Source organism: Equus przewalskii, chromosome 19, assembly GCF_037783145.1.
Source record: "Equus przewalskii isolate Varuska chromosome 19, EquPr2, whole genome shotgun sequence".
Lineage (NCBI taxonomy): Eukaryota > Metazoa > Chordata > Mammalia > Perissodactyla > Equidae > Equus > Equus przewalskii.
This window is the reverse complement of record NC_091849.1, coordinates 956,085-981,497: the sequence shown is the minus strand read 5'-3', so window position 1 is coordinate 981,497 and position 25,413 is coordinate 956,085. Positions and strand designations below refer to the sequence as shown.

Below are 25,413 nucleotides of genomic sequence, written 5' to 3'. Positions count from 1 at the left end.
TTTACTAGGCTTTCAAATTTTTGTGTCCTATGGGCAAAGGACCATTAGGCAAAGCCTAGTTTCAGTTTTGGCCCACAATAACATTCTAAGTGACCTCCTGGAATGATCAATCAAAGGGAGATATCTCCCTGTCCCTACCTGCTCCTGCCTTGGCCTGGGGAAAGGGAACTTCTGACCTTTCAGAATTATTGGAAAGAACTTTTTCCTTCTCCTCTTCATCTGCTCTCTAACTTCTCAGCAAGACTGACTACTTGCACTACCCATTACAGGTCAGAATCAATGAACAAAGGTCACTGCTCTCATTCTCCCCTCCTTGGTAGGCCCTCTCTCTCTCATAATTTTTTTAAACAGCCCAGCCACAGGATACACCTGTCTTCCTCACCTCCTGGGGTAAGCCCAGGAAGCCAGGTGCTGCCCTTGCCACAGGAGGCCTACAGCTGTCCTGTCTGCAAGTGGGCAGTAAATTAAGTTGAAGATTTGGACCTTGGGTCAAAGTCCGAAGGTTGGATTAAAAATCCAACCTTACCAGCAACAAAGTCAATATGTTGATCCATATCTGACTTCTGTTTCTGTTTGTCAACTAATTCACAAAGCCATAGCAGGAAAAGGGTGTGATAAAGTAGCATTCTTGGGGCTGGCCCTGTGGCTGAGTGGTTAAGTTTGCGCGCTCCACAGCAGGCGGCCCAGTGTTTTGTTGATTCGAATCCTGGGTGCGGACATGGCACTGCTCATAGAGCCACGCTGAGGCAGTGTCCCATATGCCACAACTAGAAGGACCCACAAAGAAGAATATACAACTATGTACCAGGGGGCTTTGGGGAGAAAAAGGAAAAAAATTACATCTTAAAAAAAAAAAGAAAGTAGCATTCTCGAACTCCAAAAACAATAATGGACTTGATTTTCCTCAAAAATAAAAGATATTTGAAAGTTAACAACTAAAGATTAGCTAATTCTTTTACATAACAATTCTGCGAGATTTTACTGAGGCTTAAATCAGGGCATGCCAGGTTTGCATTCAGAGACACAGGGAGCTTTCATCTGTTCTGGTCTGGAAGGCAAGTGTTGGGGGTCTCTGTGGGAGCCTAATTGTCGGTGCCTTTGATTACCACCTGAGGCTTGAATCAATTAAGAAATGACAGATGAGTTGGTAACTATTAATGAAAGGATAGCTTATATTTGCAGTGTGTGAATGTCACCACCCAGTCATGGGCAATGTCGGTGGTCTCCCATCGTGAGAAGTCTGTCTCTGCAAGACCTACAGCAGGGAAGAGCAGTAGGGAATGCAGACTTCCCATGAGCATCTTGTTGCGAGGAGGGAGGCAGAAGGGCACAGCTGCACATATCAGCTTCTCCTTCCCAACTCCATCAGGGGGGCGGGAGCTGAACGGTAGAAAGCAACCAAGAGTGTTACACTAATAGATGTCCTTCCATGTGGAAGGTAGCATCAGGAGTGGGTAATAAACATTCCCTCTTCAACAACACAAATGGAGGTGAGGAGCAGTACAGACCATTTACCAGTCATCCCCACATGCTGAGTACTTGGCTGGTTCTGAGCCAGGAACAAGAGGTAGGCACAATTGAGGCTGATGGGAAACGTGGAGAGAAGTGCTCCACACTGCTCACTAGCTGGCTCACTAGCTCGCTTTGCCTTTTTAAATGAGGTATAAGTTACATACAGTAAAGTCCATAATATTTTAGTCCTTTTATATCTAGAACTCATAGAACCTCCAACAGATGGAGATATAAAACATTTTCTGTACCACTTTTAAAAGACTTGGCCTACACCTTCTGCTGTCCTGAGGAATATCCTAGAAGCCCTTCCCAGCACCCAATAGCCAAGCCCACAGATGAGTTTTTAAATGCAAAAAAATCATTTTTACACCATCAACACTCAGTTCCATAATAAAATTTTCTTTCCATACTGGCATTTACCTTACACATATAATCTTTAATCGTACCCACTTTATCAATTCTAGCAATAGTTTCAATTTTTAAGCATTGAAAAATTAAGTTTTTAAGCTTAAAAAATTCTGTTTATCAAGAGATGCTTCTTCTTCCAGGGAAGTGATTACCTGGCCCAGGCGCTGGCTTCCTCTTAAACAGAAATTGGAAGTTTTCTTTCCCCCGTGGTGACAGCATCTGAATTAGAATTACCTCACCAAGGGGAGATTTCTCATGATTAGTCAACCAGAAACAGTCAGAGCAAGATAAAATGAATTTTCAAAAGGAAACCACTTCTCCAGGAAATATTTTTTTTAGAATACATTTAGTATGTTAGAGGAAAATGTATTGGCTTCATAAATGGGTATGTTGTCCTTCAATAAAGCAAGTGCGAATTATTAGGTTGAAAAATTTCTTATGAACTTTTTTCCCCAAGGAATTTTACACCTAAGTTAAAATGTAAAATTATGGATTTAAGGCATTCAGCTTAAACTATTTTTTAAAGATAAAATTCCCAAATCCAGTCAGCCTTCTGTCCCTGAGTGTTCCCCATCTGCAGATTCAACCAACCGCAGATCAACTGGCCTACGATGGCTCTGTCTGTCCTGAATGTGTACACACTTTTCTTTGTCATTATTCCCTAAACAGTACAGTATAACAACTATCTACATAGCATTTACACTGTATTAAGTATTATAAGTAATCTAGAGATGATTTAAAGTACACAGCAGGGAGGATGTGTGTGGGTTACACGCAAATACTACACCATCTTATATAAAGGACTTGAGCATCCTTGGTTTTCGGTATCTGTGGAGGTCCTAGAACCTACCCAAGGGACGACTGTCTTTCTTCCCTTTAGAAGGCCCCGTGAGCTATGAAATAGTTGATATCTGGGGAAAGGATACCTCTGTCACAAATTATATACACTATATATATATTTATATATTTTAATATTAAATGAAATGATATATCCATTTATAGAAATATATTACATAAATATTTATATAAATATATATAATAAATACAATTTGACATAAAATATTACATCTCTCCTACCACTGTATGTTAGTACACTGAACAGCTGCTGACAGTATGAGTACTGACCTGTGAGCCTCGGTCGGGCACCCGCACCAGGGCCACAGGGCTCAGGTCTGTATGACCCAGCTTTGACATAGCACTTGTCAGCCAGGCCTGGGAGAATGAGAGCACCCAAGTACAAATCAGGTCAAAATATCATCACGGTAACACCAATCTAGATAACACAAAGCAAGTGACTTGATGCACACACAAGGCTCAGCTACGAGCGTGTCCAGGTCAGAGCCAGACTTGTGTTTACTACATCAGTAATAATTAAACTGCCATGGCCTTCATTTATGCATTTGCTCTTGGTTCTCCTGTTCAGCTCTGAATGACAGAACAGCCTTTAGGTGTTGTATACGCATAACCTTAGTGGCAACTAAAGACTGATTCTCCAGAACACTGAGCTAGGACACTCTGCCTCTGGCTGGCAGCACATGCGTAGTTGAGTTTCTTCTGTAAAATTAGGGAAAAGGATGAGATGCTGGAGAAACGCACAGCGTCTGGTGTCAAGTTTCACTGTCTACTAGGAAATTTTATTTCAAAATTGTGTGACTTGCTCTCTTGGGCTAATATTCTTTTTGTCTTTTGTTAAAGGCAAAAGTGAGGTTCATTTGGTAAGCCTTTCTCTATAATTTTACTTTTAGTTGATTGTATTCATTTGTGCATTCATTCAAAAAGCATGTACTGAGTACACACTCTGGGCTAGAGCCAGGCACGGACAGACATTGATCACAGGCCTCTGTCAGAGCTGGAGGCCAGGATACCCATCCCATTCTCATGGTAAAAGGACAAATGGCTGTGTTTGTGTGACGTAACCTCCCAGCCTCCACTCCAACTTGGCCACAGTAGACTGGATGGGAGGGAAGGAGTGGCTGACACAAAATTGGCCAATCACAATTCTTTTCTAGAAATTCAGAATTGAGACTGAGAGAGAAAGAGTTTGTCTCTCTTGAGATAAAGCAGTGTAGACATCAAAGCCATTTTCTGCCAAGTAGTATCTACTGCACAAATGAAGAATGGAGCAGGCTGACAAGGAGAAGTGGAGATAAAGACGGAGAGCTGACCTCTGTGTTCCCCTCCACACCCAAGTTAACATCTCTTACTGAGTCCCAGTTGTACCCCTGCTATGACTTCCATGAAATACTCCATAGCCCTGTGTTCTTACAATAAATCTCTCCTTTTGCTCAAGTAAGCTCCAGTGTGCTTCTGTTGCTTACAATCAAAAGTCTTAACGTGGTGTCCTTGCCCATAAGTGGATCTCAACTTAGTAAGACAGACTGAAAAATACACCACACAATGCTCACAGTGAGGCAGCACTCTGAATTTCATTCTTCCCTGTATCCTTAGCACACTGTAGGAGCTCAGTGGAATGCATGTTGACTCTACAACTAAATGAGTGAAGTAAGAGCAGTGGGAACTTGAACAGGTTACCTAACCACTCTCTCCCCAGGTTCCCCATCTGAAAGAGCCCTCAGAAATTGTTTGGTTTAAGTGTTTATTCTACAGAAGAGGAAGCTGAGGCTCAGAGAGGTAAAAACTATTTGCCCAAGGTCACACAGCTAGCTAGCAGCAGAACTGAAACTTCAATTCACGTCTCCAAGCTCAGTATTCTTTCCACCACCCTGTGATACTCCCTTCCTGAGGAACCAGCTTTCATTGACCTCAATGGATAACGCAGCCCAAAGCCCCCAAAGTCTGCCTCCCCTCTTTAAAACTTCCTCACTGTGGGTTCATAGTTCAGCCATCATGTAGAAAAGCTCTCGAAAAGGAAACTCACAGTGTTGAACATCACTGGGCTTGGCTAGCCACAGACACTATTCAACCAGTGGAGGAGGAGTTGCCCCTAGCTGGCGTGTCATGAAAAGACCCAACATGAGGTAACCAAGACAACCCACAGAAGTACTTCTCTGTGTCACTGTCCAGTGAGATGGGGTTTGTCTCTGCCCTTGCCAGTCATAAGAATAAATGAAGAATTGATTATCCCAACAACAGATGAGCAAAAACATGGCATCAAATACAATGATATGAAAGGCATGTCTGAGCGGGACCAGGGAAGGACTTAAAAATAAAACAAAACAAAGAGCTATTAAGGACATAAAGAAAAAAACTGCATTAAAAAGGAAGGCAAGGGAATGATGAACACAGGATTTATGATGGAGGTTACCATCCTAAATGTTGGGTGGCGAGAGACAGAGATATAGATGGGAGGCGACTAGAGCACTAGAATGAAATTACTGCCACAGTACTGGCTTTGGTACTGGTGGTGATGAGTGGTGGGTTTATGGTTTTTTTTTTCTACATTAATAAAAATAAATGAGTAAATTAATAAAAGATGGTCACATATGGACTAATGGTGAGAGTGTGTCATGAACCAAGAATTATGAATAATCTAATTTTGTGCAACTAAGTTCCATGGACAAGAATGAAAGGGGAAAAGAAAGAGTAATTATGGTGTCCAAGTAACGTCGTTGTTATTTCGTCTCAAACCAGAAAATAAACATTTCATGACATTCTAAGTAGTTTTGAGTTTTGTTATTATTTTACATTTTGTGACAATTACTTTGTCACTGTCTGGTAGAAAATGAAAGTCTCTTTAATTTGTTTAATATCTGAGTTAAGCTCTGCATGCTGATAAGTGAGTGTCAGCCTTACTTTATAGAGCACTTTATTAGAAGCAGTGATGCCTGCCCTACCATTCTAGAATAAGACACCCTAAGATAAATGTGGGCTTCATGTGTGTTGCTTACAATATCAGATTGACATGCTGCAACTGCTTTAGTTTCAGCTATAAAATAATTGAGGGTAGACTTTTTCAGGTACTTTAATGTTTTTTAAATGTACAACATATGTTTCTAAGACTTTCTAAACAGGATTCAGGAAGCAACCAGAACTAAGAAGAGAAACAGGAGCCAACTGATGAAGAAAGATGGAGATGAGCTTTGAATAGCAACAAAGCTGCCTTGTTGGTGCTCTGTGTTTTAGTGTTAGTTGATTGCCTGCCAAGTGATGAAATGAAAACTCATGTTCCGTAATCCACTTCAAGGTCACTGCTTTGTTAAAAACACTAACATAGATAAAACAAATCTGGTCAAATATTAAGATTTGGGGACCTCTGGTGAGGAAATATGGGGATGCTCTTTGCTATTTCTGCACAACTTTTTGTAAGTCTGAAATATTTCAAAATTACAAATCTATGAGGAAATAAATAAGACAAAAATTTAATATAGGCGTTGAAATGCCAAAGGAGCAAGACTGCCAATCAATTAGAAAGGTTCATTCAAAGACTTAGACATCAGTAATCAAATATTATGATTATGATTATTATTATTATTACTTATTTTTTTTAGGAAGATTAACCCTGAGCTAACATCTGCCATCAATCTTACTCTTTTTGCTGAGGAGGATTGGCCCTGAGCTAACATCCGTGCCCAACTCCTTCTACTTTATATGTGGGACGCCTGCTGCAGCATGGCCTGTTAAGTGGTGTTAGGCCTGCGCTCGGGATCCAAACGGGCAAAGCCCAGGCCTCTGAAGCAGAGCATGCAAACTTAACCACTGTGCCACCAGGCCAGCCCCTCAAATATTATCTTTATAAAGATAAGAGAACAACAACTTTTCAGAGAATGTAAGAGAAATTATAGAATTGACTTTAAGTGATTATCCCAGTGTTATACACAATTAACTACAAAACCGCAAGCTAGAGTCCAGATCATGGAGAGACATGCTGATCTTCCTTCAATGACCTAATAGTCATGCAGTGGTGAGGAGCATTTGGAATGAATTCAGATGCAGTGAAATTCTTCAGTGAGCAACTATTAGATAATTTCTGTGCAATCAAATCCCCAAAATGAATAAAGATAAGAAATAGAAACTTCTTGGTAAATAAAACGTCACGGTACAGGGGTAGATGAGACAGAGTTGGAGGAAATGGCCTGCAAAAAGGTTGTTAAACCCCTAAAAAGAAAAAGTACTGCCCATGGCCATTGGAAAACTCAAGTCCTGAGATGGGGCAATGCTAGGGAAGTGCTAACTTTGCTCAAATAGTTTTTCTCACAGCAGTTTGAACACAGGTTTAAGGAATACTTTTGGTGGTGATGATGGTGGCTAGTTTTTGGTTTTTATCCCCATTAGGGGATAAATAATTCATCTCCTTCTAGTAACAGCAGAATTGAGGCCTCCGTCACAGGACGAAATGATGGATTACGCCCCCTCTGCTCAATAGCTCTGGAATTAATATGAGAATCATAATCTTTTCCTACCTAGTTCTTTGTGAAAGCGGTTCTCCATCAATAAATGTGAGATTTGATTCAGAAAGAAAGGAAAGAAACTTGCAATTAACTTTCATGGAAGAAATAGTATTTCTCTTCCCCTGAACAATTCTAAAGAGGAAGGAAATGTGGGACTTTATGTTCTCAATTCTGCTGAAGTTATGAGTCATCACACCTTGCTGACGGTTCCTCACTGTGAGAGCTTTGAGATGCCATGTGGGCCAGGCCCATTACTGAAGTTTGATATGTCTACTTTTTATTCATGTGGCCCTTGCAGCATAGACTCAAATCCTCCTGGAGCAGTCTTTCCCTGCCCCCCACTCTCTTATGTTTCTCTATAGTTGAATAGTTTTCCAGAGGAGCAGCAGTAGCTAGAAGGAGGCCAGATATATGAAAAGAAACCGTGGAAGCAGAATCTAAAGGAATCTGCAATGCATAACAAGATAATATTTTTTCTTACTCATTTTTCCTATAGTCACTGTCAAGGGAATGAACCTAATTAATAAGGAGAATACGTAGATGAGAGGGAGGGAGAGAAGTTCCAAATTAACCTTTTCCTTATAACCTGTGTGCACCAGAAACAAACTATCAAAATTGACAGAAGAAGAAATAGAAAATCTCAGTAGACGTATAGCAAGTAGAGAGATTGACTTAGTAATAAAGAAAGCTTCCCGCAAAGAAAAGCCCAGACTCTGATGGCTTCTCTTGTGAATTATGCCAAATGTTTAAAGCATAATTAACACCAATCCTTCACAAACTCTTTAAAAAAACAGAAGAGGAGAGAATATTTCTTCCCATCTTATTCTATGAAGCCAGCATTACACTGATACCAAAACCTGACAAGAACATCACAAGAAAAGAAAACTACAGACTAATAATCTCTTATGAATATAGACACAAAATCCTCAACAAAGTGCTAACAAACTGAGTCCACCAACATATAAGAAGGACTAGTCCAGTGGGATTTATCCAAGGAGTTTAAGATTGGTTTAGTATAAAAAAAGCAACCAATGTGATACACCATAGTAACAGAATAGATGACAAAACCACATAATCATCTCAAAAGATGGAGAAAAACAATTTTATAAAATCCAACACACTTTCATAATGAAAACACACAAGAAACTAAGAATAAAAGGGAATTGTCATCAATGTGATAAGGAGCATCTCCAAACCATTCATAGCTAACATCATACTATATGGTAAAAGACTGAATATTTTCCCCCTACAATCAGGAATAAGACAAGGATATCTACTTTCACCACTGGTATTCCACATTGTACCAGAGGATCAAGCCAGGGCAATTAAACAAGAAAGAGAAATAAGAAGCATCCAGATTGGAAAGAAAGAAGTAAAACTATCTCTATTTGCAGATGGTATGAACTTATATATAGAAATCCTAAGCAATCCACAATACAAACTATAGTCATGCACCATATAATGACGTTTAGGTCAGCAACAGACTGCAGATATGATGGTGGTCCCATAAGATTATAATGGAGCTGAAAAATTTCTATTGTCTATTGACGTTGCATTCTTTATAACATCGTAGCACAATGCATCACTCATGTGTTTGCGGTGATGCTAGTGTAAACAAAACTACTGCACTACCAGTCATATAAAAGTATAGCATATCCAATTATATATAGTACACAATACTGGATAACGATAATAAACAACTGTGTTACTGGTTTGTGTATTTACTATACTACACCTTTTACTGTTATAATAAAATTTTATTGTTATAGTACACTCTGAGTGTATTCTTTCTACTTATAAAAAAATAAAGTTTACTGTAAAAAAGGGTGCTGTGTTATGCTGGCAGCAGCCTCATATATCTTGTGTTTATGGCATCTCTTGATTGCATCAGTCCTCTTGTGCTTGATTTAATCTTGTGTTGTTTTGTTCATCATGGCCCCTAAGCATACAAAATCCACTGCTAATGTTGCTGGTAAGATGCCACATTGAGTGGTTGACCTGGAAATGAAATTAAAAATGATTAAGAACTACAAAGCTGGAAAATCAGTGATGCATTGCTAACCAGGCAGGCATGTCCCATTCCACCATAGATACAATCTTGAAAAAGAACAGAATGATGGAAGCTGTTAAAGGGTCTGCTCCCTTGAAGGCAAAGAGACTAACAAAAATTTGAGAGGGGCTGGATCAGACACGGAGAAACCCCTAATGACCCGTATTGAAGACCAAGCACAGAAGTGTATCCCTCTCAGCAGCAGATGATCACGGCCAGAACAAAAAGTTTGCGATGTTGAAGGAAAAGCCTGGATCTGACTATGATGTTGAATTTAATGCTAGCTCTGGGTGGTTTAAACGATTCAAGAATCATCATTCATTACGTAATGTGAAAGTGAGTGGTGAGTCTGCAAGTGCTGATGTGAAGGCAGCTGCAGAATTTTTGGAAACTCTAGATAAGCTGATTGTGGAGAGAAATTACTTGCCAGAGCAAATATTCAATATGGGTGAACGCTCCCTATTCTGGAAATGGATGCCTGAAAGGAAGGACTTTCATCCATAAGGAGGCCAAGTCAATTCCAGGTTTCCAGACTTTTAAGGACAGGATCACAGTTTTGTGTGGCGGCAGCATTGCAGGCTAGAAACTGAAACCCTTTGTGATCTGGCACAGAACCCCAGGATCTTGAAGCATATTAACTAGGACACACTGCCAACGTACTACAGGAGCAGTAAGAAGTCATGGATGACCCAGCTCCTCTTCTAAGATGCCCTCCTGAATTGCTGTGCCAGTGAAATAGAGAAGTACTGTTTGGAGAATAACATACCTTTCAAGATTTTGCTTATTGTTGATAATGCTCCTGGACATTGTCCTTTTATTGGTGATCTTCATCCCAATATCAAAGCTGTGTTTCTCTCTTTAAGCACCACCTCTTTGATCTAACCAATGGATCACGGAATAATAGCAGCTTTTAAGGCCTACTACATGAGAAGGATCTTTACCCAGGCTATTGCTGCAACTGAGGAAGACGTTGAGAAGACACTAATGCAATTCTGGAAGGAGTACAACATCTCAGACTATATCAAGAACCTTGCTTGGGCTTGGGGAGATGTCACCAAGGAGTGTATGAAAGGCGTTTGGAAGAAGACACTCAGGAGGTTCATCCATGACTTCAAAGGATTTGCCAAGAATGGGAGGTTGCAAAAATCAACAGGCTGTGGTTGAGATGGCAAACAACTTTAACCAGGGTGTGGATGAGGATGACATTGAGGAGCTCCTAGAAGTAGTAGAGGTGGTTCCTGAGGAATTGACTAATGGGGAGTTTTAGAACTGGAACAGGAACACATAGCTGAAGAAGAGGCAAGAGAAAAAGAAACTGCAGGAGAAGAAAAAGAAGAAGAACTGCCAAGAAAACTCACAATGAAAGGTTTAGCAGAAGGTTTGAAGACCTCAGCAAGCTCCTTAAAAATTTTGAAAACATGGATCCCAACACTGAAAGGTTTTCATTAATAAAGAAGAATATTCATGGTGTGTCATATGCTTACAAGCAAATCTATGATGAAAAAATAGACACATACCAAGCAAACCACCATGGATGTATTTTTGAAAAGAGCGACCTCCTCAAGAAGAGCTTCAAGCAGGTCCTTCAGGAGGGATCCCAGAAGAAGGCATTGTTATCGTAGGAGGTGACAGCTCTATCTGAGCTAGTGCCCCTGAAGACCCTCCAGTAGGACAACATTTGGAGGTGTAAGGCAGTGATGCTGAGGATCTGGATCGTGTGCAGGCCTATGTTAATGTGTGTTTTGGTGTCTTAGTCTTTAACAAAAAGGTTGAAAAAGTAGAAACAAAATAAAAATTTTAAAAATAGAAAAAATCTTATAGAATAAGGATATAAGAAAGAAAATGTTTTTGTACAGCTGTACAATGTATTTGTGTTTTAAGCTGAGTTATTACAAAAGAGTCAAAAAGATAAAAAGTTTTAAAAGTCACAGTAAGCTAGAGTTAATTTGTTATTGAAGAAAGAAAGTTTTTATAAATGATGTGTAGCCTAAGTGAACAGTGTTTGTACACTCTACAGTAGTGTACACTAATGTCCCAGGGGTTCATACTCACTTACTGACTCACCTAGAGCGACTTCCAGTCCTGCAAGCTTCGTTTGTTGTAAGTACCCTATACAAGTGTACCATTTTTTTTATCTTTGTACCATATTTTTACTCTAACTTTTCTAGGTTTAGCTACGTTAAGATACACAAATACCATTTTGTTACAATTGCCTACAGTATTCACTATGGTAGCATGCTGTACAGGTTTGTAGCCTAGCAGCAGTAGGCTCTATCAGAAAGCCTGGGCGTGTAGTGGGCTATATCATCTAGATTTGTGTAAGTACAGTCTATGATGTTCGCACAAAGATGAAATTACCTAATGATGCATTCCTCAGAATATTTCCCCATCATTAAGCAACAATGACTGTATTAGAGGTAATAAATAAGTTCATCAAGATTGCAGGGGACAGGGCCGGACCAGTGGTCAAGTGGTTAAGTTTGTGCGCTCTGCTTCGGCGGCCCAGGGTTTGCCAGTTCGAGTCCTGGGTGCGGACATGGCACCTCTCATCAGGCCATGCTGAGGTGGCATCCCACATGCCACAACCAGAAGGGCCTACAACTACAGTATACAACTATGTACTGGGGGGCTTTGGGGAGAAAGAAGATGAGGAAAAAAGGAAGACTGCCAACAGATGTTAGCTTAGGTGCCATTCTTTAAAAAAAAAAGATTGCAGGGTAAGATCAACATACAATAGTTAATTGGTTCTATATACTAGTAATGAACAATCTGAAAGTGAAATTAAGAAGAAATTTCCACTTATAATAGTATCAAAAAGAATAAAATACTTAGGGATAAATTTAGCAAGAGAAATATAAGACTTGTATACTGAAAACAACAAAACATCATCAAAAAATTTAAAGAAGACCTAAGTTAATAGAAAGACATCCCATATTCACAGATTGGGATACTTATATTTATTGTTAAGATGGAAATACATCATAAATTGATCTACAGATTCAATGCAAGCCCTATCAAAATCCCAGCCGGCTGTTTTTTGGCAGAAAACTCATGGAAATGCAAGGAGCCTAGAATAACCAGAACAGTCTTGTAAAATAAGAACAAAGTTGGAAGACTCACACTTCCTGATTTCACAGCTTACTGCAAAACTACAGAAAGCAAGACAGTGTGGTACTGGCATAAGGATAGATATGTAGATAAATGCAAAAGAATTGAGAGTCCAGAAAGAAACCCTCATATTTACAGGCAATTGATTTTTGACAAGGGTGCCAAGACAATATCATGTGGAACAAATAATCTTTCCAGTAAATGGGACAACTGTGCTGGGACAACTGGTTATCCACATACAAAAGAATGAAATTGGACTCCTCCTTTACGTACACAAAGACTAACTCCATACAGATCATAAACCTTAATGTAAGAGCTAAGAGTATAACACTCTTAGAAGAAATCATAGACGTAAATCTTTATATTCTTGAATTAGGCAAGACTCCCTAGATACAAGAATAAAACACAAGTGACAAAAGAAAAAATAGATAAATTGGACTTGATCAAAATTAAAAACTTTTATTCTGCAAAAGACACCACCTAGAAAGTTAAAAGATAACCTACATAATGGGAGAAATATTTGTAAATCACGTGTCTTATAAGAGACCTGTATGCAGAATAAATACAGAAGTTTTACAACTCAAGAGTAAAGACAAAAATTACCTGATTTTAAAAAAACAGGCAAAGGATCTGAATAGACATTTCTCCAAACAAGATAAATGGCCAATGAGCATGTGAAAAGATGCTCAAAATCATTAGCCATTAGGAAAATGAATGTCAAAACCACAATGAGATACTACTTCACACTTATTAAGATAGCTATAATCAAGAAGATGAATAATAAGTGTTGGCAAAGACGTAGAGAAATTGGAACCCTCTTATTTTACTGATGGGAATATAAAATGTTTCAGTCACTTTGGAGAACACTTCCTTGCAATGTTAACATAGAGTTCTCATATGATCTAGAAACTCCACTTCTAGGTATATATACTCAAGAGAAATGAAAACATACGACTATACAAAAACTTGTACATGAATGTTCATAGTTGCAGCATTTTTCATAATAGCTCAAGAGTGGAAACAACTAAAATGTCCATCAACTGATGAATGGGTAAATAAAATGTGGTACATCCATGTAATATGTGGTGTTTCTGTCTGACTTGTTTCACTTAGTGTGTTTTCAAGGTTAACCCATGTTGTAGTGTGTATCAGCACTTCATTCCTTTCATGGCTGAATAATATTCCATTGTGTGGATAGACCATGTTTTGATGAGTCATGTCTATGAAATGTGTGGAATAGACAAAACCATAGATGCACAAAGCAGATTAGTGGTCGCCAGGGGCTGAGGGAGGGTGCAATAGGGAATGACTGCTAATGAGTAAGAGAGGTATTTTTTGAGGGATGATATGTTCTAAATATTAATATAATAAATTAATAATATTAATAAATTAATAAATATGATCTAATGTTCTAAATTAGTGGTGATGGTTACACAAGTCTTTGAATGTATTAAAAAACACTGAATGTAATAGTTTAAAAGGGTGAAATTTAAGGTAAATGAGTGATATCTCAATAAAGCTATTATATAAAAAATGCGTGTACCCTTCCTCTTTTGTCTCTCTATCATCCTGGTCCTTATATGTATATTTCCTATGTTCCTCCATATCTCTACAATAGCCACTCCATAAAGAGCATTTTTTCACGTATTCCTAATGGTTGTGGAAATTTCAAGTTCTGTACATGGTGATAAACTTCACCAACCTTGTCTCACGCCCTTCCCCTTCTGCCCAGGCAGATTTTAATGGGTTGCTACCTTTCTAAGGCCTCTGCTTGAAGGTCACGTGCATTGCAGAGAAGGTGAGAACACGAGGATGACTCAACATAAGTCTTTGCCACAACTGGAACCAAGAGTATGTGTGGTATTATGAGTGGGGGGCCAATGTCGCCTTCCTCTCATATGCATGAGTCACTACTATCATGGGTGGCACACTCACTGTGATGGATACAGGACAGTGTAGGTGTATGTTCTCTAAAATGTGGGAGAGCCAAATTCAGCATCACGGGAGCCCTGCTAAATGGAATCTCAGCCAGATTTTGTGTTTGCTGCCCTCCCCTTTGGTAGAAAGAGGCCAATCAGAAAAAAAGTTCATATCAAGAAATTTTTGTCTTCAAAACCAGTGGTGCAGCTGTTAGGTTCACTCGCTCCAGTTCAGTGGCCCTGGGTTCACTGGTTCAGATCCCAGGCATGAATCTATGCACCACTTATCAAGTCATGCAGCAGCAAGCATCCCACGTATAAAAAGAGTAGAGGAAGATGGGCATGGATGTTAGCTCAGGGTTAATTTTCCTTGGTGGGGCGGGGAGGGGGGGAACCCTAAGGCAAACCAACCAAAAGCAAAACAGAGAATTTCAAGCTCTAACTCAACCTAAATTCCTATTTATTCTGGATCCTCAGAAAAAATAGATGGTTAAAACTGCAATGCAAGATCCTTCAAAATCATATAAAAGTTTTCTAAGGTGATGTTTACTAATGGGATGAATACATTTTAGAGAAGAATTAGCCTAAAAGCCTCCTAATTCTTGGCCTAATGTTTTCTATGATACCGCACTTCCTTGTCTCTTGACATTTCACAAAAACTCTCACTAATGAGAGCTTAAAGAAGCAGAGAAACACACAAAGAAATTTGTTTCTCTGCTTATTCCCAAATTAGCCCAGAAAATTCCATTATCATTTAGAGTTTTATTCTATATAGAGGTGTGCTGTGTGTATGTGTGTATATACATACATATGTGTATCCTATATGTATATATTAGATTGAACAATTTAAATTTGCTGATATTTGACCATTTTAATCTATAAGATAGTAATTTCATATGGTTCAACCTAACATAACACACACACTTAGAATTCATAAAAGGAGAGTATACATATATGATGATCTTAAACCAGTAATCAAGAAATGGGGTTTCCAGACTTCTCATAATGAAGCTGTTCACTTCAGAACTTGTCTTATTTAATATCCTTTCCTTCTGTCAGATAATCCAGGCCTTTCATGGGCTTGTGACTTAAAGGCTTGTCTTAGGCTTTGGTCCATGTCGGAATGTGATGAGGCTAAGTGAAGGAGGTGAGAGTTATCATTGGTGATGAAATGTGTTAAAGAATAATTTTACAAAAAAGGTAAAATCAGACTCATGCAAATATAAAATGAACATGTATCAAAGATTTTATTTTACTCATTAGTCAAATGAAGGAAGCAGTAAGATGTTAAAACCAGTTAAGGGAGAAGTCCAATAACCAATACATATACAGGGAGAGAATAAGGAATTATAAAATAAATTTTTCAAATAGTTTTAAAACTGTTCTTCCGTAGGGCAATGACCAATTGCATTCCAACAAGAACACAATTAGTTTGCACTGGTATGAACAAAAATTATTTGCATTATATATATAAATAATCATCCACCTTTTGTTTTCCCACTTCAGAGTCTTTCACAATTGTTCATGACTAATGACTAGCTGAGCAAGGCAGGCCCCAGAATACTACAGGATCCATCAATCAGGGTTATTTTCACCATAAATTGGACATCTATTCCTCCTCTGTCTCCCATAGTTGGAGCAGCTGTGTTATTTAGCAAATTTTTAAAAAGATCTCAAGGTGAATTATTTTAGACGAGAAGTTAGCTTGTGTTTGTGCAACAATGAGGAGAATATGAAGTCACTTGGAGTGGAGTGGACATCATCAGAAGGAAGTTTTAGCGATGTTCTGAACCTGTGGACAAGAGCAGAGGGAGTGTCGTACAGTGGGAGAGAAATGACCTGACATCCAGGAAAACTGGATCCTGCTAATGGCTATGCCATTAACCAGGGGTTTGTCTGTAATTTCGGAAGGTAGACATCTAGGACAAAATGCTGCAGGTCAGTCTGCCAGGAAAGAGAGGGAAGTGGAAGGATGGGGAGAGTCTCTCCTTTATACGCATGATCTCCTCCTATTGTGACAGTGGCCCTGGTCAGAAGATTGGTGATTGTCCCCATTTTATTTTTATTTATAATAAATATTTTTTTAAAGATTGGCACCTGGGCTAACAACTGTTGCCAATCTTTTTTTTTTTTTCTGCTTTATCTCCCCAAACTCCCCCTGTACACAGCTGTATATCTTAGTTGCCAGTCCTTCTAGTCGTAGGATGTGGGACACCGCCTCAATGTGGCCTGACGAGTGGTACCATGTCTGTGCCCAGGATCCGAACCCTGGGCTGCCACAGCGGAGCGTGTGAACTTAACTACTCAGCCATGGAGCCGGCCCCGATTGTCCCCATTTTAGAGAACAGGACACAAGGGTTTTGGGAACTCAGGATGTCATGAAGAAGAAGCAGCAGAAGATGGATTTGTCTCAGCCCATCTGATTCTGACAAGGGCCAGCTTCTCCTTCAGGTGAGGAAGGCCCAGGGCCCAGGACCCATGGGACTTTTAGGGCCCTCAAAAATGCTTAATTTTAGTTTCTTTCAAAATCAGAAGAAAGAACAAATATAATCAGTATATAATAAGGAATTCAACCTGGATTTTGTCTGTCATTATATAAATACGACCATAAAATAATTGTTTTTTTTACATATAAGGGACTCACAAAGGCAATAGCATCTCTAGCTGCTCAAGGATGCCTGTGCTCATTCAGGGGAGGTGCTTGTCCTGGACCCAGGGCCAGGTCCCAACACCGCTCTTCTACCTCCATCTAGGCCAAACCCACCACTTCCAGTTCCCTGCTCTGGAAAACACCGTTCTTGGAACCTGTTCCAAGCGTAAGAATTGCTGGCCTGTCTCTAATATTGTTTTATAAACTCCTGGTCAAAGCCCACACAGAAATAGAAAAATGGGACTGTAGAATTGACTGGGGGAAATCAATGGATGGCTGTTAAAATGACAAACAGTTATAAGCCATTGTTCATAACTTTGTCCAAAGCAGTGAGTGCAGTCACTGAGCTGGATGCTGAAATGACGACAGTGATGAGTTAAGGTCTTTAGGGAAGTTATCCCCACGGAGACTCCTCGGCACTCCAAAACCCTGAGCTGAGTGAGTCTGCTCACTGAGTCACTTCACTTCCTCTTCTGGGCAGCAGTAATCAAGAACCTCAAGAACCTAGGCAATGGAGGGGCAGACACTTCTACAGAGAGGAAGTTGTGTCACCATTCTGAGATGTGCTCTAAGAGAGTATGATGAAGCAAGAAGTTTGCAATACAAATGAGAAGACTTAGTTTCTGGCCCTGGCTCTGATATTAACTTGTTGTTTAACCTTTCGATATGGGCCACTTCATTCCTCTGAGCCTCAGTTTTCTTGTTATAAAATGAAGGGAGGATCGTTCCAGCTCTAATTTTTATGATTTTAAGGAGAAAATTGTGAAAGACTAAGACAAATTTCAAAATATTTAAATTAACTTGACATTTCTACCAATCTCCCATCCACATCTCTTCCAAGGAGGGCCCTATCAATCAACCCAATTCAGAAAACTGCCCTTGGAGTATCAACGAATCTTTACATACCTGAGAGAAAATAATGTATGTGTTGAGCTTCACTCTACCAACCAAACAAGATTACAACAAAAACAATGTGGGGCCAGTGGGGTAAACGTGCACAGTTCAGTGAAATTCCCTAGGCACATAGGCAGAGTTCTGGCAAGGGCTGCCCTGAAGATAGAGACTGTGATTCAGTCAGTGAGATACGGCAGTGTTTCCAAGGCCAGAGGTGGAGAAGACTTTATTCAGTTGAAATAAAAATGGAGGGAGGTGTGGAATAAGTTTCTTAACTTTATGGAAAGTACCACGGGAGTTCTAAGAAACAACCCATAGCTGATATCTCACAACCAAGAAGTTGTGCCAGGCTGTACACATCCCGGAATGCCAGGCTGTGGCCTTGGTCAAGAGTTGACTCTGAAGGAGGGAAACCACTATGATATTGTCAATATCATTTGCTCTGAAAGCTCTTCATTTCATTTCTGGTCACCATTAGCTCCTGACCCTGCATGGTGCATTTTCTGGTTTTGTTCTCTCCACAGTGCTGAGAAGACCATGAGATACAATCATTCTTCTCCTTTAGAAGATGAAGGCCCCAAGGCCCAGCATGATCAAGGACTAACCCTATGGCCACAGAGCCATTCGGATGGATCTGGACCTAAAACCTAGATCTCTAGGCACTAGCCCAGCAAGCCAGGTGTGGTGGTTACTGCTCTTGATAGTTCCAGAACAAGGAGATATTATTTTCACTCCATCCAGTGAACTGCAGTCTTAGGGATAGATGAAAACCAGTCCTGGAAGCACTGATGCAGCTGAAGTTCTGGTTGTCTTCACCAGCACTCACAGTAACAACTGCAGGGTTCACACACGTAGCTTACAGCCCTGACTAAAGCACGATTTATTCAAAAGAAGAATGTTTACGTGTATCTTTTCATTTAATTAAAAATTTTAAGTCAGCATATTAAAATATCATAAATAAAACCAAACAGGAAATTAACTCCTCAAGTGAAATAAATGTATAATTTCATCAGTAGTTTCCATTTTTCAACATCAAATGGTTTTTCATTTCCGTGATGTACATTCTTTCAAAAATAGTATTAGTTAATGTAATGTAATATAGAGAGAACTCCCTCTTCATTTACTAAGAGACTTTTCAACTATGATTTTTTTCTCCAAAATTCTTTATAGTGTACAAACATATTTTAAATGACTCCTCTTGGTATATGCAACTCCTTTTGCTGGCCATTCTTTCATTTGTCCTTTTAAACTCTACTTTCCAGGTTTGATCTCAGGCTTGTCCAATTTCTGTATTCTTGGATTGCAGTGTTTTCAACAATCAATAGAATCTGTCTGGTTCATGTGATCATGAATCTAAGGATTCATTTTGCAGGAAGAATAATGAGGAGGGACTGTCCAGCCAACTAGAAAGTGAATGGAATGTTCATGGAAATAGTATGTTGTAGATGGTGGGGTTTTTTGTTTATTTTTTTGCAGAGATTATTTTTGGTTTTTGGTGAATTCATTTCGAATTTAGCAGAAGCTGTTATCTTTAGCCTCCAAATTAGAGCAGGAGTGTGAAACACAAATGGTTTTCATTTCTGTGAAGTTTATTCTTCAAGCTTGTATAAAATCCTCAGGGCTGAGTGCTGTGCTGTCTTCTGTTGAACTTTCAGTTGGAGAGAACATTTTGATGGAAAGAACAAAATATTCAAAATAATTGTAATATTCACTGGTCATTCAGTGAACTTCTTTTAAAAGTTCTGATTATAAATACAACAGACAGAAAATACGCTGTAGATTTTCTATTTTATTTTTATGTTTTAAATTTATTATTATTTATTTTTAACTATTTTTTTAAATTGCAGTAACGTTGGTTTATAACATTATATAACTTTCAGGTGTACATCGTAATATATTTCAAATTCTGTGTAGATTACGTCATGTTCATTCAAAGACTAATTACAATCCATCACAAAACACATGTGCCTAATCAACCCTTTTGTCCTCCCCCCTCTCCCCTTCCCCTATGGTAACCACTAATCCAGTCTCTGTTGCTATATGTTTGTTGTTGTTTTTATCTTCTACCTATGAGTGAGATCATATGGTATTTGACCTTTTTCCTCTGACATTTCATTTAACATAATACCTCAAAGTCCATCCATGTTGTCACAAATGGCCAGATTTAGTCATTTCTTATGGCTGAGTAGTATTCCATTGCGTACATAGACCACATCTTCCTTATCCATTCGTCCCTTGATCGGCACCTAGGTTGCTTCCAAGTCTTGGCTATTGAGAATAATGCTGCAATGAACACAGGGGTGCATTTATATTTATGAATTTGTGTTTTCAAGTTCTTTTAAATACCCAGCAGTGGAGTACCTGGATCATGTGGTAGATCCATTCTTGATTTTACGAGGATACTCCATACTGTTTTCCATAGTGGCTGCACCAGTTTGCACTCCCACCAGCAGTGTATGAGGGTTCCCTTCTCTCCACATCCTCTCCGACATTTGTTGTTTCCTGCCTTGTTAATTATAGCCATTCTGACCGGAGTGAGGTGATACCTCATTGTAGTTTTGATTTGCATTTCCCTGAGAGTTAGTGATGTTGAACATCTTTTCATGTGCCTATTGGCCATCTATATGTCTTCTGTGGAGGAATCTCTGTTCAGATCTTTTGCCCATTTTTTAATTTGGTTGTTGGTTTTTTGTTGTTGAGATGTATGAGTTCTTTGTATATTTTGGATATTCACCCCTTATCTGATATGTGGTTTGCGGACATCTTATGCTAATTGTTAGATTGTCTTTTTGTTTTTTTGATGGTTTCCTTTGCTTTGCAGAAGCTTTTTAGTTTGATGTAGTCCCATTTGTTCATTTTCTCTATTGTTTCCCTTGCCCAGTCAGACATGACTTGAAAACATGCTGCTAAGACTGATCTTGAAGAACATACTGCCTATGTTTTCTTCTAGAAGTTAAATGGTCCAAGGTCTTAAATTCAAGTCTTTAATCCATTTTGAATTAATTTTTGCGTATGGTGTAAGATAATGGTCTGCGTTCATTTTTTTGCATGTGTCTGTCCAGTTTTCCCAGCACCATTTATTGAAGAAAGTCTTATTTCTCCATCATATTCTCTTGTCTCCCTTGTTGAAAATTAGCTGTCCATAGATTGTGGGTTCATTTCTGGGCTTTCTATTCTGTTCCATTGATCTGAGTGTCTGTTTTTGTGCCAGTACCATGCTGTTTTGCTTACTATAGCTTTGTAGTATATTTTGAAATCAAGGAGTGTGATATCTCCAGCTTTGTTCTTTTTTCTCATGATTCCTTTGGCCATATGGGGTCTTTTGTTGTTCCATACAAATTTTAGGATTCTTTGTTCTATTTCAGTGAAAAATGTTGTTGGAATTTTGACAGGGATTACATTGAATTTGTAGACTGCTTTAGGAAGTATGGACATTTTAATTTTGCTAATTCTTCCAACCCAAGAGCATGGAATATCTTTCCATTTCTTTGTGTCTCCTTCAATTCCTGTCAACAATGTTTTATTGTTTTTGGTGTACAGATGTTTCACCTCTTTGGTTAAGTATTCCTAGATATTTTATTCTTTTTGTTGCAATTGTAAATGGGATTGGATTCTTAATTTCTCTTTCTGCTACTTTGTTGCCAATGTATAGAAACGAAACTGACTTTTGTATGTTGATTTTGTATCCTGAAACATGGCCGTATTCATTCATTATTTCTAAAAGATTTTACTAGATTCTTCAGGGTTTTATATATATACAATCAGGTCACTTGCAAAGAGTGACAGTTTCACTTTTTCCTTTCCAATTTGGATCACTTTTATGTCTTTTTCTTTCGTGATTGCTCTAAGACTTCCAATACTATGTTAAATAAGAGTGATGAAAGTGGGCATCCTTGCCTTGTTTCTGTTCTTAGAGGGATAGCTTTTAGTTTTTTTCCATTGAGAATTATATTAGCTTTGGGTTTGTCATATATGGTCTTTATTATGTTCAGGTACTTTCCTTCCATATCCATTTTATTTTAGATTGCTTTCTGAAATCGGTGAATTTGTGCATGGTCTCTTTAAGAGTTGGCTTTTTTTCCTTTATGTCCAATACCTTTTCCTGGGGGTATTCTGGTTATTGTTAATAGCCAGTGAAGGCAGATATTATGACACTTATCTCAGTTGTGCTAAGTCCAAAGGATGCTTAAAGCAGTAATGTGCCCCTGCTCAGGTCCACCGTTCCTCCAGGGAGGGCTGTGCACCTTAGGGTGGCTCCTGCCCGGCTGTGAAGCTCTGCAGCTTGCTAAGGTGACTTTTTTTCTCTCCAGAAGGGAATTTCTGCCTCTTCCAACTCAGTCAGGACTGTCCCTTGTTGCGGGGGTTCTTTTTATCCAGTTGTCAGTTTTCTCTCAGGGGTAATTTTTCCAAGAATAGTTGTAACCCGGTTGTGTTCATGGGAGGAGGTGAGTTCAGGGTCTGCCTATGCCACCATCTTGATGAGATCTCTCCAGTGTGGACATTTTAGAAGAAGAAAAAAAATGTTTAAACTGCCCATAATCTAGGGATACTAATATTAACATGTCAGCTTTTAGTTTTTTTTGAGTCTTTTTTTCTATTCATATTACATGATGCAAGTTTTTACAAAAACGATGTTATAAATATTATTTTGTTATGAGCTTTCCCATGTATCATTGACATTTTTCGTTTGGTTAAATATTCATCCTCAACAAATTTTTATGGTTGCACGCTTCTTCCACTGTATGGAAGTACCCTAATACATTTAATGAGTCTCTTATTTTTGGAGTTTTAGATTGTTTCCAATTATTCAATGCTTAAGCAATACTTTAATAAATGTTGTGTACGTGCATTTTGGGGTGTATATGTCATTTTTAACACAAAATTAAAATTATTTCAGGTAGAATTGATAGGTGTTCAAAATGTATAAGATTTTTTTCTCTTTTTTTGGTGAGGAAGATTGGCCCTTAGCTAACATCTGTGCAAATCCCCCTCTATTTTATGTAGGATGCTGCCACAGCATGACTTGATGAGCAGTGTTTAGGTCTGTACCCAGGATCTGAACCCGAAAACCCCGGGCCTCCGAAGCAGAATGCACAAATTTAACCACTGGGCCGGCCCCAAATTGTGTAATATTTTTGATACCTGTTGCCAAATCCCTCACCACAAGGTCTGCATGCCATCTGTATTTCCATCATTAGTGAATGAGCACATCCACGGTCCTGCAGCATGTCCAACACTGAGAACTAGCGTGAACATGTGTATTTATCAATATTATGGGCGAAAAAATGGCATTTCACTTTTGTTCTGTGCCGAGACTGTAATTTTTCATTGATCCTTTGGACCTGAAGTAACATGAAAGAAGAAAAAAGTCAAATAGAGTGGCTGCAACTTAGCAGCTTTCCTTCTCCTCAAGGGATCAAAGAGCACCAGGGGCATAAAGTTTTCACTACCTTTTGTGTTGTTAATAGCTTTCCCCTGAAGCCCTAGGTAGTACCGTGGCAATACGGCAGGTGTTGGGGGGTTGGAAGCAGAGGGATGGCCACAGAGTAAAAGGGAATTACAAGAAAGCACAAATAGAAATGGCATCTGGGCACCTCATGGGGTTGCTGGGCGCCTGGCATGGCACCAGCAGCCGGCAGTAGAGGGGTTTCTTGTACCCCTGAGAGTGGGGGTGCAGCACTGTAGGAAGTGGGAGTGGCTTCACTTTCGTGCTTGAGCACAATCCTAGTGGTGGGGAAGAGGGGAGGGCCTGACTTGGCCGAAAACAAGTTTCTGCCAATGGGTGAAATGGATACAAGGAGAAACTGATTCCAGATATAGAAAGTTCCTTTTATTGTCTGCTCAGGTTTGAGGTCAGAAATGTAAAACTCCTACTTGATTGTAACAGTTCTTCCTAGAATGCTGTTTTCTTCCCATCACCGTCTCAGACAAAATTTCCCAGAAACTTCAGTTTCCAGACGCAGGTGCGAGGGCAGTGGGGTTGTGACAGACACAGCTTGGTGGGATATTCCCTGTGGCTATTCTTTCAATATTTCTCTTTCCCCCATGGCCTCAATGCTCTAATTTTATTTTGTCAACCTCAGGTGAGCAAAGAATTCAACCTCTTCTCTCCTGCTCTCCCCAGAGAAGGTTTCTCTCTGTGAAATGATTAACCATACTGCCTCCCACAGCCTTCAGTGTGTGGGTGGGCACCTCGTCCTGGCTGAGTCTGTATAAGTTTCTTTTTCTGTTCTGTGATGTCTGAAAAAATGGAAAATGAGACCTAGAGAAAGAGAACAACAGGTGGAAAGAAATCAACTCACCAGAGGAAGTTTCCAAAATCTTTTTTCTTTCTTTTTTTTTCTTTCTTTTTTGAGTGGGAAAATGTTTGTGTTCGCCGATCAGGGGCTGGGATGAAACTGAGTGAAAATTCTCTTTAGGCTTATCTGGGTTCACTGTGGAAAAGGATAGAGAGTATAATAAGAATGAGATAGTGTCTTTTTAATCAGATTTCATGAATTTCTGATGAACTATTTGGGAACAACTCACTGACACACTGAAAAGGTACATGAAGTGCCAATTCATAAGGACGCCACTCCCCCGGACTCAGGAGTTGCCCTGTCCTGGTCCTGGTCCATCTACCCATCCATGGCATTTCCCTCCCTGCCCACCACTACTTTTATCCAGGGTCATCTGTTGTATGACTTCAAACCTTAGAGGAACAGGAAGACGGAGGGCAGAAGAGAAGATTAGAGTACTTGGTACCAAGCAACAAACACCAGAAAGTTGGAAAGGGGGGGACTATATGGACTAGCTACTTTTGAAGAGGCACATGCCGGTGGTGGGGAAAGGGCACCACCCTCGCCACCTTTCTTCTTTGCTCCTTTCAGTGTCTACTCATCTCTCTCTTCCCTGCAATCTGGGATCCCCCTAGGCAGTCCTCCAATTTGCCACATCTACTTTCTTCTGGTCATCCTGGTTAATAAAGTTTCCTGGGCCAAGAGCCGGAGAGAACACAGTGTCTTCCCCAGAAGCTGATAGTGAGACCTCAGTCTGGGCCCTCACAAGAGTGATCTTATCACACACTCAAAGCCGCCTCCCCAGCTCAGCCCTTCTTATGGCTTTCTACTAGGACAGCGCCTGCTAGAGAGTCAGTCCACAGGGCTAAAATTCCGATCCCCGCTGTCCGTTGCGTGTCCTTAAGAAAGTCTGTTACCTTCTCTGAGCCTCAGATTCCTCTTATGAGAAACAGTGTCAAGGAGCAGAGTTAGCTTGGGGAAAATAGAACATTGCCTTGTCTGCCTCATAAGGTAAGAACTTGTAAATATGGTGATGTTTGCAAAACTCTTCAGCTGAGCTGCCATTCTGCCGTTATTATTACTCTCATGAAGCCTTTTGTAACTCAATTTGTATTTGTAGGATAAATATTTCATAGCTGAACACTGGAGCTGTGGTTACTGTGTGATAAGTATTGCTTTGAGCAAACCAGCCTTCACAATTGCCAAGCTCAGAGAAGGAGGCATACTCTTCGGGAAGAACGCTCTG

General features: G+C 39.6%; 2 long non-coding RNA genes across 2 annotated transcripts; both read right to left on the bottom strand.

Annotated features, from left to right (window-relative positions):
• Positions 1 to 1,152: 1,152 nt before the first annotated feature.
• On the bottom strand, positions 1,153 to 4,858 carry LOC139077171 (uncharacterized). The gene is made up of 2 exons (XR_011529499.1): positions 4,799 to 4,858; positions 1,153 to 1,380 (listed from the first exon to the last, which is right to left on the bottom strand). It is a non-coding gene; the product is annotated as an uncharacterized lncRNA (long non-coding RNA).
• A 10,732-nt stretch (positions 4,859 to 15,590) lies between these two features.
• On the bottom strand, positions 15,591 to 24,387 carry LOC139077529 (uncharacterized). The gene is made up of 3 exons (XR_011530154.1): positions 24,192 to 24,387; positions 23,032 to 23,231; positions 15,591 to 16,137 (listed from the first exon to the last, which is right to left on the bottom strand). It is a non-coding gene; the product is annotated as an uncharacterized lncRNA (long non-coding RNA).
• Positions 24,388 to 25,413: the final 1,026 nt, after the last annotated feature.